Source organism: Procambarus clarkii, chromosome 82 (genome assembly GCF_040958095.1).
Source record: "Procambarus clarkii isolate CNS0578487 chromosome 82, FALCON_Pclarkii_2.0, whole genome shotgun sequence".
In the NCBI taxonomy this organism is placed as follows: Eukaryota; Metazoa; Arthropoda; class Malacostraca; order Decapoda; family Cambaridae; genus Procambarus; species Procambarus clarkii.
Genome location: NC_091231.1, coordinates 18,751,543 through 18,764,125, shown reverse-complemented (window position 1 = coordinate 18,764,125; position 12,583 = coordinate 18,751,543).

Here is a 12,583-nt window from a genome sequence, read left to right as displayed (position 1 = left end):
AAATGTTCTTGATTTTCCGTTTATATTACCAATGGAAGATGTACACGTAAAACCGCTCTAATCCGGCTTAAACGTCGATATATGCAATAAAAACCGAACTTCTCCCCTTTCCAATATCTTACTCAGTATTTTAACGAGAAACAAATAGTTGATTAAAAATGAAGTATTTAAGGTTATTATCTAATCAATTATGTGTTTGCATCATTTTTATCGTATATATAATGAATAAATACCCATAAACTGAAAATTCACAAAAACGTGGAAAAACGGCAAAATATTGCCTAATGCGATGATATTTTGTTTAAATCACATAAAGGAAAAGGGGGATGATAAACGTCAAAATATTGCTAAATTCGATGATTTTTCGTACGAAACAAAATGCAAGAAAACTTACTTAAAATGCAATATTATGCGAAATTCTGAGATTTGAAGGCCAAATCACATATCGTGATACCACATGAAATAGTATCGAAATATTGGTAAAAATGAATATATTTACGTAATATCAAACTACATGAAAAACGTGAAAAAAGTCCTTATTTAACCATGTTTGAGAATTTTAACTTCAAATCATAGAGCGAGGTTTCGTATTATTTAGATCCAAGAAAAGACATACGACAATGTTGTTTCCAATAAAAATGATAAAAATCAATGTGCTTTCATTAGAATTAACTAAAATGTTTTTGATTTTCCGTTTATATTACCGATGGAAGATGTACACGAAAACCGCTCTATTTCGGCTGAAACGTCGATATATGCAATAAAGACAGAACATTTCCCCTTTTCAATATCTTACTCAGTATTTTAACGAGAAACAAATGGTTGATTGGAAATGAAGTATTTAAGGTTATTATCTAATCAATTATGTGTTTGCATCATTTTTATCGTATATATAATGAATTAATACCCATAGACTGAAAATTCACATAAACGTGGAAAAACGGCAAAATATTGCCTAATTCGATGATATTTTGTTTAAATCACATAAAGGAAAAGGGGATGATAAACGTCAAAATATTGCTAAATTCGATGATTTTTCGTACGAAACAAAATGCAAGAAAACTTACTTAAAATGCAATATTATGCGAAATTCTGAGATTTGAAGGCCAAATCACATATCGTGATACCACATGAAATAGTATCGAAATATTGGTAAAAATGAATATATTTACGTAATATCAAACTACATGAAAAACGTGAAAAAAGTCCTTATTTAACCATGTTTGAGAATTTTAACTTCAAATCATAGAGCGAGGTTTCGTATTATTTAGATCCAAGAAAAGACATACGACAATGTTGTTTCCAATAAAAATGATAAAAATCAATGTGCTTTCATTAGAATTAACTAAAATGTTTTTGATTTTCCGTTTATATTACCGATGGAAGATGTACACGAAAACCGCTCTATTTCGGCTGAAACGTCGATATATGCAATAAAGACAGAACATTTCCCCTTTTCAATATCTTACTCAGTATTTTAACGAGAAACAAATGGTTGATTGGAAATGAAGTATTTAAGGTTATTATCTAATCAATTATGTGTTTGCATCATTTTTATCGTATATATAATGAATTAATACCCATAGACTGAAAATTCACATAAACGTGGAAAAACGGCAAAATATTGCCTAATTCGATGATATTTTGTTTAAATCACATAAAGGAAAAGGGGATGATAAACGTCAAAATATTGCTAAATTCGATGATTTTTCGTACGAAACAAAATGCAAGAAAACTTGCTTAATATGCAATATTATGCAAAATGCTGAGATTTGAAGGCCAAATCACATATCGTGATACTACATGAAATAGTATCGGAATATTGGTAAAAAATGAATATATTTACGTAATATCAAACTACATGAAAAACGTGAAAAAAGTCACTATTTAACCATGTTTGAGAATTTTAACTTCAAATCATAGAGCGAGGTTTCGTATTATTTAGATCCAAGAAAAGACATATGACAATGTTGTTTCCAATACAAATGATAAAAATCAATGTGTTTTCATTAGAATTAACTAAAATGTTCCTGATTTTTCGTTTATATTACCAATGGAATATGTACACGAAAACCGCTCTATTCCGGCTGAAACGTCGATATATGCAATAAAAACCGAACTTCTCCCCTTTTCAATATTTTACTCGGTATTTTAACGAGAAACAAATAGATGATTGAAAATGAAGTATTTAAGAATATTATCTAATCAATTATATGTTTGCATCATTTTAAATCGTATATATAATGAATTAATACCCATAGACTGAAAATTCACAAAAACGTGGAAAAACGGCAAAATATTGCCTAATTCGATGATATTTTGTTTAAATCACATAAAGGAAAAGGGGATGATAAACGTCAAAATATTGCTAAATTCGATGATTTTTCGTACGAAACAAAATGCAAGAAAACTTGCTTAAAATGCAATATTATGCGAAATTCTGAGATTTGAAGGCCAAATCACATAACGTGATACTACATGAAATAGTATCGAAATATTGGTAAAAATGAATATATTTGCGTAATGTCAAATTACATGAAAAAAGTGAAAAAGTCACTATTTAACCATATTTGAGGATTTTAACTTCAAATCATAGAGCGAGGTTTCGTATTATTTACATCCAAGAAAAGATATATGAGAATGTTGTTTCTAATGCAAATGATAAAAAACAATGTGTTTTCATTAGAATTAACTAAAATGTTCTTGGTTCTCCGTTTATATTAACGATGGAAGATGTACACGTAAAACCGCTCTAATCCGGCTGAAACGTCGATATATGCAATAAAAAACTAACTTCTCCCCTTTTCAATATCTTACTCAGTATTTTAACGAGAAACAAATAGATGATTGAAAATGAAGTATTTAAGGTTATTATCTAATCAATTATGTGTTTGCATCATTTTTATCGTATATATAATGAATTAATACCCATAGACTGAAAATTCACAAAAACGTGGAAAAACGGCAAAATATTGCCTAATTCGATGATATTTTGTTTAAATCACATAAAGGAAAAGGGGATGATAAACGTAAAAAATATTGCTAAATTCGATTATTTTTCGTACGAAACAAAATGCAAGAAAACTTGCTTTAAATGCAATATTATGCGAAATTCTGAGATTTGAAGGCCAAATCACATATCGTGATACTACATGTATCAAAATATTGGTAAAAATGAATATATCTGCGTAACATCAAACTACATGATTAACGTGAAAAAGTCACTATTTAACCATATTTGAGGATTTTATCTTCAAATCAAAGAACGAGGTTTCGTATTATTTAGATCCAAGAAAAGATATATGACAATGTTGTTTCCAATACAAATTATAAAAAACAATGTGTTTTCATTAGAATTAACTAAAATGTTCTTGATTTTCCGTTTATATTACCGATGGAAGATGTACACGTAAAACCGCTCTAATCCGGCTGAAACGTCGATATATGCAATAAAAACCGAACTTCTCCCCTTTTCAATATCATACTCAGTATTTTAACGAGAAACAAATAGATGATTGAAAATGAAGTATTTAAGGTTATTATCTACTCAATTATGTGTTTGCATCATTTTTATCGTATGTATAATGAATTAATACCCATAGACTGAAAATTAACAAAAACGTGGAAAAACGGCAAAATATTGCCTAATTCGATGAAATTTTGTTTAAATAACATAAAGGAAAAGGGGATGATAAACGTCAAAATATTGCTAAATTCGATGATTTTTCGTACGAAACAAAATGCAAGAAAACTTGCTTAAAATGCAATATTATGCGAAATTCTGAGATTTGAAGGCCAAATCACATATCGTGATACTACATGAAATAGTATCGAAATATTGAAAAAAATTAATATATATTACGTAATATCAAACTACATGAAAAAAGTGAAAAAGACACTATTTAACCATGTTTGAGGGTTTTAACTTCAAATCATAGAGCGAGGTTTCGTATTATTTAGATCCAAGAAAAGACATATGACAATGTTGTTTCCAATACAAATGAAAAAAATCAATGTGTTTTCATTAGAATTAACTAAAATGTTCCTGATTTTCCGTTTATATTACCGATGGAAGATGTACACGAAAACCGCTCTATTTCGGCTGAAACGTCGATATATGCAATAAAAACAGAACTTCTCCCCTTTTTCAATATCTTACTCAGTATTTTATCGAGAAACAAATAGTTGGTTAAAAATGAAGTATTTAAGGTTATTATCTAATCAATCATGTCTTTGCATCATTTTTATTGTATATATAATGAATTAATACCAATAAACTGATAATTCACAAAAACGTGGAAAAACGTCAAAATATTGCCTAATTCGATGATATTTTGTTTAAATCCCGTAAAGGAAAAGGGGATGATAAACGTCAAAATATTGCTAAATTCGATGATTTTTCGTAGGAAACAAAATGCAAGAAAACTTGCTTAAAATGCAATATTATGCGAAATTCTGAGATTTGAAGGCCAAATCACAGATCGTGATACGACATGAAATAGTATCAAAATATTGGTAAAAATGAATATATTTGCGAAATATCAAACTACATGATTTACGTGAAAAAGTCACTATTTAACCATATATGAGGATTTTAACTTCAAATCATAGAGCGAGGTTTCGTATTATTTAGATCCAAGAAAAGACATATGACAATGTTGTTTCCAACACAAATGATAAAAATCAATGTGGTTTCCTTAGAATTAACTAAAATGTTCCTGATTTTCCGTTTATATTACCGATAGAAGATGTACACGAAAACCGCTCTAATCCGGCTGAAACGTCGATATATGCAATAAAAACAGAACTTCTCCCCCTTTTCAATATCTTACTCATTATTTTAACGAGAAACAAATAGTTTATTGAAAATGAAGTATTTAAGGTTATTATCTAATCAATTATGTGCTTGCATCATTTTTATCGTATATATAATGAATTAATACCCATAGACTGATAATTAACATAAACGTGGAAAAACGGCAAAAGATTGCCTAATTCGATGATATTTTGTTTAAATCCCATAAAGGAAAAGGGGATGATAAACGTCAAAATATTGCTAAATTCGATGATTTTTCGTACGAAACAAAATGCAAGAAAACTTGCTTCAAATGCAATATTATGCGAAATTCTGAGATTTGAAGGCCAAATCACATAACGTGATACTACATGAAATAGTATCGAAATATTGGTAAAAATGAATATATTTGCGTAATATCAAACTACATGATTAACGTGAAAAAGTCACTATTTTACCATATTTAAGGATTTTACCTTCAAATCAAAGTGCGAGGTTTCGTATTATTTAGATCGAAGAAAAGATATATGGCAATGTTGTTTCCAATACAAATGATAACAAACAATGTGTTTTCATTAGAATTAACAAAAATGTTCTTGATTTTCCGTTTATATTAACGATGGAAGATGTACACGTAAAACCTCTCTAATCCGGCTGAAACGTCGATATATGCAATAAAAACCGAACTTCTTCCCTTTTCAATATCTTACTCAGTATTTTAACGAGAAACAAATAGATGATTGAAAATGAAGTATTTAAGGTTATTATCTAATCAATTATGTGTTTGCATCATTTTTATCGTATATATAATGAATTAATACCCATAGACTAAAAATTCACAAAAACGTTGAAAAACGGCAAAATATTGCCTAATTCGATGATATTTTGTATAAATAACAAAAAAGGAAAAGAATATGATAAACTTCAAAATATTGCTAAATTCGATGATTTTTCGTACGAAGCAAAATGCAAGAAAACCTGCTTAAAATGCAATATTATGCGAAATTCTGAGATTTGAAGGCCAAATCACATAACGTGATACTATATGAAATAGTATTGAAATATTGGTAAAAATGAATATATTTGTGTAATATCAAACTACATGATTACAGTGAAAAATTCACTATTTTACCATATTTGAGGATTTTACCTTCAAATCAAAGAGCGAGGTTTCGTATTATTTAGATCCAAGAAAAGATATATTACAATGTTGTTTCCAATACAAATGATAAAAAACAATGTGTTTTCATTAGAATTAACTAAAATGTTCTTGATTTTCCGTTTATATTACCAATGGAAGATGTACACGTAAAACCGCTCTAATCCGGCTTAAACGTCGATATATGCAATAAAAACCGAACTTCTCCCCTTTCCAATATCTTACTCAGTATTTTAACGAGAAACAAATAGTTGATTAAAAATGAAGTATTTAAGGTTATTATCTAATCAATTATGTGTTTGCATCATTTTTATCGTATATATAATGAATAAATACCCATAAACTGAAAATTCACAAAAACGTGGAAAAACGGCAAAATATTGCCTAATGCGATGATATTTTGTTTAAATCACATAAAGGAAAAGGGGGATGATAAACGTCAAAATATTGCTAAATTCGATGATTTTTCGTACGAAACAAAATGCAAGAAAACTTACTTAAAATGCAATATTATGCGAAATTCTGAGATTTGAAGGCCAAATCACATATCGTGATACCACATGAAATAGTATCGAAATATTGGTAAAAATGAATATATTTACGTAATATCAAACTACATGAAAAACGTGAAAAAAGTCCTTATTTAACCATGTTTGAGAATTTTAACTTCAAATCATAGAGCGAGGTTTCGTATTATTTAGATCCAAGAAAAGACATACGACAATGTTGTTTCCAATAAAAATGATAAAAATCAATGTGCTTTCATTAGAATTAACTAAAATGTTTTTGATTTTCCGTTTATATTACCGATGGAAGATGTACACGAAAACCGCTCTATTTCGGCTGAAACGTCGATATATGCAATAAAGACAGAACATTTCCCCTTTTCAATATCTTACTCAGTATTTTAACGAGAAACAAATGGTTGATTGGAAATGAAGTATTTAAGGTTATTATCTAATCAATTATGTGTTTGCATCATTTTTATCGTATATATAATGAATTAATACCCATAGACTGAAAATTCACATAAACGTGGAAAAACGGCAAAATATTGCCTAATTCGATGATATTTTGTTTAAATCACATAAAGGAAAAGGGGATGATAAACGTCAAAATATTGCTAAATTCGATGATTTTTCGTACGAAACAAAATGCAAGAAAACTTACTTAAAATGCAATATTATGCGAAATTCTGAGATTTGAAGGCCAAATCACATATCGTGATACCACATGAAATAGTATCGAAATATTGGTAAAAATGAATATATTTACGTAATATCAAACTACATGAAAAACGTGAAAAAAGTCCTTATTTAACCATGTTTGAGAATTTTAACTTCAAATCATAGAGCGAGGTTTCGTATTATTTAGATCCAAGAAAAGACATACGACAATGTTGTTTCCAATAAAAATGATAAAAATCAATGTGCTTTCATTAGAATTAACTAAAATGTTTTTGATTTTCCGTTTATATTACCGATGGAAGATGTACACGAAAACCGCTCTATTTCGGCTGAAACGTCGATATATGCAATAAAGACAGAACATTTCCCCTTTTCAATATCTTACTCAGTATTTTAACGAGAAACAAATGGTTGATTGGAAATGAAGTATTTAAGGTTATTATCTAATCAATTATGTGTTTGCATCATTTTTATCGTATATATAATGAATTAATACCCATAGACTGAAAATTCACATAAACGTGGAAAAACGGCAAAATATTGCCTAATTCGATGATATTTTGTTTAAATCACATAAAGGAAAAGGGGATGATAAACGTCAAAATATTGCTAAATTCGATGATTTTTCGTACGAAACAAAATGCAAGAAAACTTGCTTAATATGCAATATTATGCAAAATGCTGAGATTTGAAGGCCAAATCACATATCGTGATACTACATGAAATAGTATCGGAATATTGGTAAAAAATGAATATATTTACGTAATATCAAACTACATGAAAAACGTGAAAAAAGTCACTATTTAACCATGTTTGAGAATTTTAACTTCAAATCATAGAGCGAGGTTTCGTATTATTTAGATCCAAGAAAAGACATATGACAATGTTGTTTCCAATACAAATGATAAAAATCAATGTGTTTTCATTAGAATTAACTAAAATGTTCCTGATTTTTCGTTTATATTACCAATGGAATATGTACACGAAAACCGCTCTATTCCGGCTGAAACGTCGATATATGCAATAAAAACCGAACTTCTCCCCTTTTCAATATTTTACTCGGTATTTTAACGAGAAACAAATAGATGATTGAAAATGAAGTATTTAAGAATATTATCTAATCAATTATATGTTTGCATCATTTTAAATCGTATATATAATGAATTAATACCCATAGACTGAAAATTCACAAAAACGTGGAAAAACGGCAAAATATTGCCTAATTCGATGATATTTTGTTTAAATCACATAAAGGAAAAGGGGATGATAAACGTCAAAATATTGCTAAATTCGATGATTTTTCGTACGAAACAAAATGCAAGAAAACTTGCTTAAAATGCAATATTATGCGAAATTCTGAGATTTGAAGGCCAAATCACATAACGTGATACTACATGAAATAGTATCGAAATATTGGTAAAAATGAATATATTTGCGTAATGTCAAATTACATGAAAAAAGTGAAAAAGTCACTATTTAACCATATTTGAGGATTTTAACTTCAAATCATAGAGCGAGGTTTCGTATTATTTACATCCAAGAAAAGATATATGAGAATGTTGTTTCTAATGCAAATGATAAAAAACAATGTGTTTTCATTAGAATTAACTAAAATGTTCTTGGTTCTCCGTTTATATTAACGATGGAAGATGTACACGTAAAACCGCTCTAATCCGGCTGAAACGTCGATATATGCAATAAAAAACTAACTTCTCCCCTTTTCAATATCTTACTCAGTATTTTAACGAGAAACAAATAGATGATTGAAAATGAAGTATTTAAGGTTATTATCTAATCAATTATGTGTTTGCATCATTTTTATCGTATATATAATGAATTAATACCCATAGACTGAAAATTCACAAAAACGTGGAAAAACGGCAAAATATTGCCTAATTCGATGATATTTTGTTTAAATCACATAAAGGAAAAGGGGATGATAAACGTAAAAAATATTGCTAAATTCGATTATTTTTCGTACGAAACAAAATGCAAGAAAACTTGCTTTAAATGCAATATTATGCGAAATTCTGAGATTTGAAGGCCAAATCACATATCGTGATACTACATGTATCAAAATATTGGTAAAAATGAATATATCTGCGTAACATCAAACTACATGATTAACGTGAAAAAGTCACTATTTAACCATATTTGAGGATTTTATCTTCAAATCAAAGAACGAGGTTTCGTATTATTTAGATCCAAGAAAAGATATATGACAATGTTGTTTCCAATACAAATTATAAAAAACAATGTGTTTTCATTAGAATTAACTAAAATGTTCTTGATTTTCCGTTTATATTACCGATGGAAGATGTACACGTAAAACCGCTCTAATCCGGCTGAAACGTCGATATATGCAATAAAAACCGAACTTCTCCCCTTTTCAATATCATACTCAGTATTTTAACGAGAAACAAATAGATGATTGAAAATGAAGTATTTAAGGTTATTATCTACTCAATTATGTGTTTGCATCATTTTTATCGTATGTATAATGAATTAATACCCATAGACTGAAAATTAACAAAAACGTGGAAAAACGGCAAAATATTGCCTAATTCGATGAAATTTTGTTTAAATAACATAAAGGAAAAGGGGATGATAAACGTCAAAATATTGCTAAATTCGATGATTTTTCGTACGAAACAAAATGCAAGAAAACTTGCTTAAAATGCAATATTATGCGAAATTCTGAGATTTGAAGGCCAAATCACATATCGTGATACTACATGAAATAGTATCGAAATATTGAAAAAAATTAATATATATTACGTAATATCAAACTACATGAAAAAAGTGAAAAAGACACTATTTAACCATGTTTGAGGGTTTTAACTTCAAATCATAGAGCGAGGTTTCGTATTATTTAGATCCAAGAAAAGACATATGACAATGTTGCTTCCAATACAAATTATAAAAACCAATATGTTTTCATTAGAATTAACTAAAATGTTCCTGATTTTCCGTTTATATTACCGATGGAAAATGTACACGTAAAACCACTCTATTCTTGCTGAAACTTCGAAATATGCAATAAAAACAGAACTTCTCCCCCTTTTCAATATCTTACTCAGTATTTTAACGAGAAACAAATAGTTGATTAAAAATGAAGTATTTAAGGTTATTATCTAATTAATTATGTGTTTGCATCATTTTTATCGTATATATAATGAATTAATATCAATAAACTGATAATTCACAAAAACGTGGAAAAACGGCAAAATATTGCCTAATTCGATGATATTTTGTTTAAATCCCATAAAGGAAAAGGGGATGATAAACGTCAAAATATTGCTAAATTTGATGATTTTTCGTACGAAACAAAATGCAAGAAAACTTGCTTAAAATGCAATATTATGCGAAATTCTGAGATTTGAAGGCCAAATCACAGATCGTGATACTACATGAAATAGTATCAAAATATTGGTAAAAATGAATATATTTGCGTAATATCAAACTACATGATTAACGTGAAAAAGTCACTATTTAACCATATATGAGGATTTTAACTTCAAATCATAGAGCGAAATTTCGTATTATTTAGATCCAAGAAAAGACATATGACAATGTTGTTTCCATTACAAATGATAAAAATCAATGTGTTTTCATTAGAATTAACTAAAATGTTCCTGATTTTCCGTTTATATTACCGATGGAAGATGTACACGTAAAACCGATCTAATCCGGCTGAAACGTCGATATATGCAATAAAAACAGAACTTCTCCCCCTTTTCAATATCTTACTCAGTATTTTAACGAGAAACAAATAGTTGATTAAAAATGAAGTATTTAAGGTTATTATCTAATCAATCATGTCTTTGCATCATTTTTATTGTATATATAATGAATTAATACCAATAAACTGATAATTCACAAAAACGTGGAAAAACGGCAAAATATTGCCTAATTCGATGATATTTTGTTTAAATCCCGTAAAGGAAAAGGGGATGATAAACGTCAAAATATTGCTAAATTCGATGATTTTTCGTAGGAAACAAAATGCAAGAAAATTTGCTTAAAATGCAATATTATGCGAAATTCTGAGATTTGAAGGCCAAATCACAGATCGTGATACGACATGAAATAGTATCAAAATATTGGTAAAATGAATATATTTGCGAAATATCAAACTACATGATTTACGTGAAAAAGTCACTATTTAACCATATATGAGGATTTTAACTTCAAATCATAGAGCGAGGTTTCGTATTATTTAGATCCAAGAAAAGACATATGACAATGTTGTTTCCAACACAAATGATAAAAATCAATGTGGTTTCCTTAGAATTAACTAAAATGTTCCTGATTTTCCGTTTATATTACCGATGGAAGATGTACACGAAAACCGCTCTAATCCGGCTGAAACGTCGATATATGCAATAAAAACAGAACTTCTCCCCCTTTTCAATATCTTACTCATTATTTTAACGAGAAACAAATAGTTTATTGAAAATGAAGTATTTAAGGTTATTATCTAATCAATTATGTGCTTGCATCATTTTTATCGTATATATAATGAATTAATACCCATAGACTGATAATTAACAAAAACGTGGAAAAACGGCAAAAGATTGCCTAATTCGATGATATTTTGTTTAAATCCCATAAAGGAAAAGGGGATGATAAACGTCAAAATATTGCTAAATTCGATGATTTTTCGTACGAAACAAAATGCAAGAAAACTTGCTTCAAATGCAATATTATGCGAAATTCTGAGATTTGAAGGCCAAATCACATAACGTGATACTACATGAAATAGTATCGAAATATTGGTAAAAATGAATATATTTGCGTAATATCAAACTACATGATTAACGTGAAAAAGTCACTATTTTACCATATTTAAGGATTTTACCTTCAAATCAAAGAGCGAGGTTTCGTATTATTTAGATCCAAGAAAAGATATATGACAATGTTGTTTCCAATACAAATGATAAAAAACAATGTGTTTTCATTAGAATTAACTAAAATGTTCTTGATTTTCCGTTTATATTACCAATGGAAGATGTAAACGTAAAACCGCTCTAATCCGGCTGAAACGTCGATATATGCAATAAAAACCGAACTTCTCCCCTTTCCAATATCTTACTCAGTATTTTAACGAGAAACAAATAGTTGATTAAAAATGAAGTATTTAAGGTTATTATCTAATCAATTATGTGTTTGCATCATTTTTATCGTATATATAATGAATAAATACCCATAAACTGAAAATTCACAAAAACGTGGAAAAACGGCAAAATATTGCCTAATGCGATGATATTTTGTTTAAATCACAAAAAGGAAAAGGGGGATGATAAACGTCAAAATATTGCTAAATTCGATGATTTTTCGTACGAAACAAAATGCAAGAAAACTTGCTTAAAATGCAATATTATGCAAAATGCTGAGATTTGAAGGCCAAATCACATATCGTGATACTACATGAAATAGTAT